The 9360-nt window shown below is 38.9% G+C and overlaps 1 long non-coding RNA gene across 1 annotated transcript; it reads right to left on the reverse strand.

The window, feature by feature from the left end:
• Positions 1 to 721: 721 nt before the first annotated feature.
• Positions 722 to 6461, reverse strand: LOC106961491 (uncharacterized). The gene is made up of 2 exons (XR_001427779.1): positions 2630 to 6461; positions 722 to 2566 (listed from the first exon to the last, which is right to left on the reverse strand). It is a non-coding gene; the product is annotated as an uncharacterized LOC106961491 (long non-coding RNA).
• Positions 6462 to 9360: the final 2899 nt, after the last annotated feature.

Here is a 9360-nt window from a genome sequence, read left to right on the forward strand (position 1 = left end):
GCTAACTCCTTCTAGTGTTCTCCAGCTTCCAATCAGATCGGTTTTAGAAGCAGAAATTACCCCAGTAGGACCAGAGAAGTGGCTTGTCATCCATCGCCATTTGCAAAATGTCGCTTATGCGTCAGATTTACGAACGTATCAGAAATGCACAAATATACAGGTTCCAGCTTGGAAAAAATTTGATTAATTGTGTTATAATCTATGTAATTAATGGAAAGTAATGCTGTAAAATCTCAGCCCTTCTTAATTTATTTGTATTCTTTGTTAAATTTAGCAGTTTATTAAAGCCGCTCAACTCTGTTCACAAACAGTACATCGTCTGTGCATCTTGTTTTTGACGCACAGATCTGAAATAAAAAGCCAACACATATTATTTTGGACATTAATATCTTTTCTCTTTTATTAAGACAAGAACTCTTCATTGTTTTGTAAAAATGTCTATTTATGAACCAATACAAAATGTGTATGGGAATGTGGAACTCCTGTTCTCCATTAATACACATTACATTTTTCTCAAGTACAGCAGAGAGACAAAAAGAACAATCTGAAAACAAGAACCGGGTGGAACAATCAAATCTTTTTTTTTCTTTTTTGGGAATCAAAGGAGTTTGAAAAGGCGGTGGAGCGTTCAAAGTGACAGTAGTACAGCCACGACACGTTTCTGATCCTGCTTCATTCCAATAAACGTATGATATGTCAAAGAAAATCAATATTTAACACATTTTTTTTACAGTGCACCAAATATTAAGAAAAAATACATAAAACATGTACAACATATTGTATATGCAAAACATCTCACCAGTTCTGGACCTAAAAAGAATGTGTTTGCACTTCTGGACTTGATGAACGCATTTGTACATGCCTTTATGTTGGCGACAGGTGGGGCCTAAACTTTGCATTCTACCTGAGATGCAGTCACATCGGTCAGCAACACATGAACCTGAGACAGGACATTATCAAAGGGATCCAATGTGCAGGAAACTACCTCAGTTACAACAAATGTGCGTTCTTTTTTTGTTTTTAATTTACAGGGAATATCCAGAAAAATAAATCAAAACCTTATGTGTCATTTATTCCAATCTGATTAATTCAACATACACAAATGATATCTTTCATGTTTTTAGGAGTACAAAAAAGGTCAAAATCAACAAATTGGTCTTAAGGAAGAAACAACATCCCCGTCAGTTCCTGTATTGACGACTTCATGTCTTAAAACTGGATCTAAGTGGAAGCTGCCATTGGTCATGGAAGCAAAAACAGTGCTCACTGTAGAATACAAATCACAAAGTTGCAGCCTAACAGATGAAGTGGTATCTGCTCTGTGATCCATAAAGCAACAATAACCAGTCAGATATTTGTTTGTCATTTTTTTTATTCAGACACCAGACCGTGAAACATCTAACCTAATCAGTCCCCCGTTGCCCTACCCCCACCCATCCAGTTTACACAAACACAAAACAGTGTCGTCAGCATACAGAGTGAACATAGTGGTGATTTATACGTGACTTCTTAAATCGAGTACATGAAATGTGTGTAACTAATATGTACACGTCCGGTGAAAAAGCCAAAAAATTAAACTCCCAGCTACAGCTATCCCAACTGTTCTTTTCTAGGGCTGCAAACATTTCATTAACACAGACGGGGAAAGGATAAAGAATGCATTTCAGTCAGTTCCTTTGAGACAAACCTCAGCTTCAAATCCCCAACATAGAAAGCCTGAATGCTGTCTTCATGCATGACAATGATATATTAAAGCTATCGCACAGCTGATGTGGTTCACATTTATAAAATACAATGAAATGCTTAAAAGTCACAACTAGTGGTGGATATGAGGACCCACTGCAAGCAACACCCAGTTCCCCAAACAGGAACTCTAAAAGTAGTTTTCAGTCCAAAACTTTCAGTGGGTTTGACTGATATGTATTTATAGTGATGATGAACTGAAAAAATATAATAAATAAAGTCAGCAGAAGACAGAGGTGTTAGGTCAAAACTAGCTAAAAAGCTAATGTTAGATAAAATGTTGTTAAAAGCATATGGGCTAAACCTAGCATGTTGACTAACATGAACTCACTCCATTCAGTATATTGAGCTCAAATGACAATTTTAACTAAATTGCTGATGCTAGCATGAGGGCTATCACTGAAATATCAGTAGCATTCCCTATTCAGTTTGCAAACACCTGTTGAAAAGATAAACTTAGCTAAAATGCTCATGATAGCTTAAATGCAAATTTTATGACTGATCTGGGTGATGCTCAACATTTTTCTTGTATATTTTGTTGTTTATTGTCGTTATCTTTTCTCCACTTCTCTGTAATGTCTTTTGATCTAAGAGGGTTGATTAGTTAGTTCTGATTAAAACTCTATTTCATTAATTATATCAGTGATTATCAGACTAACTGTGAGTCAGAAGGTCTGACAAAAGGTCAATCAGAACAAATTGTCTGAGCGGCCAACTTTATACAGAGGTGATTAAGGGATTTAGTCAGTTTTAGAGATTTTCAGCTGTTGATTATTTGAAATGATTATTTTAAAGTTTCTTCTTCTACAGTCAAGTGACACTACTGTAGTTTTCAGTCCAAAACTTTCAGTGGGTTTGACTGATATGTATTTATAGTCAAACCCACTATAAATACATATATAAAAACAGGAAGGGAGAGTTTGAATTGCATGTGGGTGCTCAGCTGCCAGCAGTTCACTGTGACTGGTTGTTTGTATAAACTTGTTTTAATGTGAAGAAATTGCCACAAAATAAGGAAGTAATGGAAAACCAAACAGCCGGAGCAGAGCCTGCTGCTGGCAGAGATCTCTCCATTTCACAGAGAATATTTCGCCTTTCTGCTGGACTTTCTGCCATCATAAGATATTTTTACGCTCACTAAGAGTCATATCACTACCTCTAACATTTTATCAGGTTAGGTCTTAATGCCTATGATGCTGTATGAAAAATGTTTAGCGTACTGAGGGAAAATTCTAAGAAAAAGGATAACGTTTCCAAAATTTTGAGCATTTTCTTGATGGTGTTAGGAGCTAATTTTAGTCTTAGGATTCTTTATACATAAACGTCCAAGATATTCGGTGGGATTAATTCATTGTTTTCACATGGTTTTAAATGTTTGAGCATATATTCATGATTTTGCCATCTGAATTAAATAAAGTCCATAAACTCAAACTTTTAAAAATAATTCCCCCCCCCCACAAAATCCATTAATTGCGGTTGATGTTTAAAGGGGCTGCATTAAACAAAAATCATATTTTGCAGGTTTTTGTATGTCCACTTGGCTACAGCTTCTAACAACACCCCAAGCACTTAAAACAAAACCACTCAGCTGTTTTTGGCAATACGTTCATATTGTTTGGTGTCTGGAAAATTAGCTGTTTCAAAAATCTCCAGAATGTAATGTCCCTAATCAGCAGGCACTGCCCTGTTACCTAGCAACCCCAGCAGATCTCAGCCCATCACCTAGCAACCCAAAACTGAGCTCCAGAATGTTTGGTCAGTTGGTTTTACTGTTGTATAAGAGCAGAAATGTTTTGTTGTTGACTTACCATCCAGAAACCATTTGCTGTGTTCTTGTTGGTTATGCAGGAGGCTCTACTAATGCTTTTTGAAGATGTATAGTTGTATAATTGCTCCTCTGTTTGCAGCCATTTTCACCTGCGAGTGTAAACATTGAGTTGGGGGATTTGGCCAGCAGCAGCTTAATTTGAAGTGACAGAGGCCATACTGAGGAGACTAAAATCACATTATCTAAGAATGATTTTTTGCAAAAAATAAAAAGTGATGAAATTGTTTTTAATGCCCACAGACCTGTTCTAACTTGTTCATTTAGTCATTTTGCCCTGGAAAAACACCCAGAATTAAAATGACAGTGATGCAGATGATGGCATATAAGCTTTATGTGACACGAGGAGTAAAAACCGCTAAATATTCCCACTGGAAGCTCCAGCCGCTACCTCCACCCACACCCACCCACATCTGTCCTGGACTCATTAAACGTGTTGCTTGCTGTGTGAACTCATAAGAACCACAGCAGAACCACCAGGCGCTCTGCACTGTTGACAAGCTGATGCAAACAACGGATTAACGGCACAGAGCAGAAAATGTGAAGGAAGTTATTTTACAGGCAAACAATGACTTTTGGCATAACTCCAAACCGACTCCGGTTAGGTTCTGGCAGCTGGTGCTGAAGTGGAACCGAAACGATCCGAGCGCAAATACAGACATGCAAAGAATGTGTGAAATATCGAAGCATTCGAAAAGCGGGCGGGCGAAAGCAGAACCCGAGTGGTGTGACCCTCAGAGCTGTTCGGTTTCCTCTCCGTTTGACAGAACTTAAGATGAGAACCGAGGTGTTCAGGCGTTACTCTGGGAGGCTGTAAAAAGGATTTGTGACTCCTCTGGCTTCGTCTACATCCAGTGTTTATGAGAATAAATGATGAACCCACTGACCAACGCCCGCGAGAGCTCAAATGAAGTTCAAACTTACAGATGTTTCAGTTTAAAACTGGTTAAGGCGGTTCTTTCTACTGCGTTAACTACACAACACGAGCATCCTGCACTTCAACAACCAGGCGTCTCCCCTGAAATAGGACATTTTATTTTCTCCACTTGGAAGAAAAATAATACTTCAGATTGAGAGAAAATGCAAACAAACTGAAACACTGATATGTACAGGCGTTTTAATCATAAGAAACAGGAGAAAATTTTAATTAAGCAATATGGAAGAAAATTAGGGATGTAATTTAGAAAGTAGGTCAAGATTGGTAAAAATCTTTCAGTGTTTATTTTTGCAAACGTTCTGGTCATTTTGCCTCGTCACTATTTTGTCAGAAAAGTGAACTCTGGTTTGGTTCTAAATGTGAACACCAAGCGGACCAGAGACCGCTCCAGAAGCAGGAAGTGGAATACAGCGGAGGGCATTCTGGGTAACTACACCCAAAACAAACGTGTTAGCCTAAGTGAAAGAAATGGCTCGTAGTTTTTGCCCAAAGATAAAATACAAATCCTCCACCCCCTAAAGCCCGATTGCGTTCCATTTTTATGCTGTCTGATGAAAAAGGAAGTTGCACTCTGTGTCGTTTTTATGTCGTTTCCTCCAGTGGGTCTTGGTGCAGCACCTCCACAGGTAAGGAGGGGAACGTGTTGCTCAAAGGGTTTGGTTGGTTTGACTCCAGGTGAAACAAATGTGCAACTTTTATTCCCAATCGAGCCAAGTCTACCAGACTATCAGGTGGGAAGACACAGTAAGTCTGTAGTTAATAATATCTACAATCTGGAGGTCATTTAATGTTATTTTGATTTAATTAAGGGTCAGAATCAATTGTAGGATAAAAATAAATAAATGACGGTTTAATACACAGTTATATACAAATAAATTAAAGTTTGCATGAGATTCAACCAGTTCACGTACAAAATGTATGAATTTGTTTGTTTCCAGATTCAATAGAAATTAGAAGAAGAGGCAAAATGACCCATAAACCTTTGCATCCTTGCTTCTGCCTATACTTCTAGGTGTTGTTGGTGGGGGAGTTCAATAAAAACAAACCTGTGTCTGGTTTAGGCTGTCCGTACAGTGACACACAAAGCACTCCATGCATTACGTCTTCAGAACCTCAGAGGAAAAAGAGAGAGGAAATGGCTTGAGACAAATCACAGTATACTTGAAAGAGTGTTTGTTATGCAGGAGAGGAGTAGAGCGCGCGTGTGCAGACACATTTAGAGAAATGAATAAAGTGGCTGTGTAATTTTACCCTCATACAAAAGCCGACAGCAGGCTGATAATAACAAGTGTTGGGGGGGGGAAGAAAAGATGAAAACGGGGAAAAAAGAGCAACGAGGTTATGCAAATGACGATCAGCACGGATCTAGAGTGTGGAGAGAACAAAAAAAAATTCAGAACAAGGCACAGAATTTTCTGCAAATGGTGGAACTAAAAGATAAACTTCGTACCAGCAGTTAGGGAGGTGTTAAATGGTGAAGCTCTCTACAGTGATTTCTGCCAACATCTGGCGCCCCCACCCACACCCACCCACTCCCCACCCCCCAACTCGCTTTTATTTATTTTTTTTAATATTTTATCTTTTTTATCTTAAACACAAATAACATTCCATCTACATCTGCAGACTAGACTAAACGACGGCGTAAAACCAGGCCTTTCCTTCAAAATCCCTCCTCCATCCCTTTCACCAAAAAGCGATCCGAATCCGTCAAAAAACCCCCCTGCCCCATCCCCGGGAAAGCGGCTCGGCGTGCCGGCGACAACACCCGAGCGAGGGCGGGGGCGGGGGTCCCCCCGGTTCGGGTTAGATGTAATACTCCTTCTTTTCGTCCGAGTTGGTGTGGCCGCCCTCTGCATTGATGATGGCTGTGTCTGCGTCCGCCGCGTCGTCTGCACCTTTGGCTTCGTGCGTGAAGTAGGTACCTGAGGAGGGACAGCGGAGCACAGAGTTACCCCGCAGTAAAGAGTGACTTATTCACGAAGTCTACTATGAGTTAGGGCTGCACAATAAATCAGTAACAAGATATATATCGCAATAGACACATGATCAATTGATAAGACATATCAATATTGTCACCAAAGTCTTGGTTTGCCTAAATCACCTTTTGGCAATAGAGAGGTGGTGTTTATTTAGCAAAAATGCGTTTTGACATTATTTTAGGAAGGTAACGATATACAGAACCGCACAGAGCTGCACGGCCTTCTGGGAGATGTTGTCAGAGGAAACCTTTAGCTGCTCAACCTCTAGGCTAGTTAAGTGGGGTTGGTGGCAACAACTAACTCTCTCACTGTGTAGTTACCTAGCAACAACCTCCAGGGTAACAAGCAGTTTCAGTCCCCCCACCCCCCTCCAACTTCGGTTACCTAGCAACAACCTGCAGGGTAACAAGCAGTTTCAATCCTCCCCACCCTCTCCATCTTCGGTTACCTAGCAACAACCTGTTGATAGCAGCAACAGTTTCAGTTTTGTGCTTGAAATAAACAACAACGGTGTAAAGTGAAAACTGAAGATAAAACAGTAAAGATTAAGCCACCAGTTTGGCAATATTTCAGATATTTAAAACAAAAATCTAATCAATATTTGTTGATAGATGCTCATGTTGTGATAAGTTTTTCGGCCACATTGTTCAGCACTACCATGAGTATACTTATCTCATACTAAAAATGAGGCACTGTGCTTGTAGTTTAGCTTTCATAAGCTATGGACACACTGCATGTTATTGTTTATATCCAGAAATTTTGCAGAGGAAAAAAACAATTCTTTTTTTTTTTTTGCCATCGGATTCTGTTGACAAAGTAAAACTTGGAGACATATATTAATTTAGTGCATTGCGCCACAGCAAAGAAAAAATAAAACGTAGAAAAAATGTTGAACAATAATTCCAAACCACTGGTATGTTGGCTTGTCAGGATAATTCATTTTGCTGGATGGCAAATTGTCCCAGAAGTTGTTGCGATAAACGATAACATTGTTGTTTTGAGAGCATTTTTATGTAATATAATGGTAATGGCATAATAATGCAAGAACACATTTGCAAAGATCAATAAACTTTAAACTCTAATGAACAGTTAACACCATAGCTGGAAGACATCTTAAATATCCAAAACAAATAAACAAAACAACAGAAATAAAAAATAAAATGAATTATGAAGTTTCTGTAAACAAAATTATTCTTAAAAAAAAGGCCAGTTGAGACCAAAACAGCAAACTGAAGACTTTTATCTTCAGAAAAAAGAAAAATGATGCAAATGAAAATTATTGATTTATTGCTGATTGCAACATTTTATAAACTTAAAATTAAGTATTTAATTAGTATACTTTCTACTACACTACAAGTACATGGACCGCATTACATTATACTTGATATACTCAAGTATACTCATCAAAATAAACTTCGAGTATGCTAGTTTTTGCTAAGGAACGCAGCGGCTAACAGCCTGCTGCTTTAGATGATACCACAGATTAAAATGTGACCCTCCATTCACAGCACCTGATTATGTAAATCCTCACACACACACACTCACACACACACACGCACACCCCCCCGCCCACACACACACATCAGCAGCAGCAGATTCTCCATTTTCCCCCGGTTTGCTTGCTGCAGGATTGGCACATGAAAATCAGGGCCTTGAAATGATCTTGAGTGCGCAGAGGAGTGTGGATCGCACGTTCAAATTAACCTTGTCAAGTTGGGCAAAAGAAAAGGCCACTTCAAACCTCATTTGCAAGATTTATTCACACCCTGTCACAGCGGACGAGTTTGGTAATGATGACAATATATCGAAGCTGAGTGAGGGAGAAAAATGCCAAACGTGAAAAATTACTGTTTGATCAGACAGAAACAAGGTGCTCAGTGGTGCTGCACCCAGTACCAACCTGCTGGAGGATTTTCTTCTGTTCTGCTTTAATGTCACATTCAGACCAAACTAATGTTAATATTACACAAATATAACTTGAATAAACACAAAAAACAGCTTTCGACAGCGACCTGGCCCTGTGTGAAAAAGTGATTGCCCTTGAAACGTAATAATCCGGTCAAGTGCATAATTTCAGCAGTAAGGCAGTCCAGAGTGTTTTATATGGTAAAAACATAATTAACAAACAAAACCAAAGACGAAACATTTCAGAGGTAAAATAAGGGGTAAAGAAAAGTTATAATCCAGACTAAAATATGGCTGAAAAATGTACCGCATTATACCTGTTTCATATCAATCAATACGTATAATAATTGATTAGTTTATGGTTTTAAATATCTGAAATATTACCAACCTGATGGTGTGACCTTTCCTGTTTCATCCACAGTTTTTACTCCATGTTGGTTTTTATTTTTAAGCAGTTATGAAGCTCAGTGGGGAAACCTTGAACTGCTGCTGCGCCAGTTACTCAACAGGTTGTTGCTAGGCAACCAAAGACTGAGTGAGTTGCTTGGTAACCAAAGAGTGGAGGTGAAGTTGCTAGTGTGCTTTGGACCATTGTCCTGCTGCACAACCAAGGTGATCTGGATCTTAAGAGCCAAGTTCAGTTGCAGCCGCAGACCATCATACAGCCACCACCATGTTTCATCCAGACCATCATACAGCCACCACCATGTTTCATCCAGACCATCATACAGCCACTGTTCTGTTTTGAAGTTATAAATGTTGTTTTTTATACAAGAAAAGGGAGAAAGCCTGCCCTCTCATGTTATTTTAAGGTACTACAACATAGTAAGTTTTGTCATTCAAAACAAAACTTATTAAACGGTAGAAATAGACACCGTTGGTGTTCGTTGGTGTAAATTACTGTTGAAATCTTTCATGTATGGTTGCATTGCCGGTATGTATTAAGTTTGTAACTTTGCAACATTGTTTCT

This window comes from Poecilia latipinna, unplaced genomic scaffold (genome assembly GCF_001443285.1).
Source record: "Poecilia latipinna isolate Pla-1442-1.1 unplaced genomic scaffold, P_latipinna-1.0 Scaffold1306, whole genome shotgun sequence".
Classification (NCBI taxonomy): Eukaryota; Metazoa; Chordata; class Actinopteri; order Cyprinodontiformes; family Poeciliidae; genus Poecilia; species Poecilia latipinna.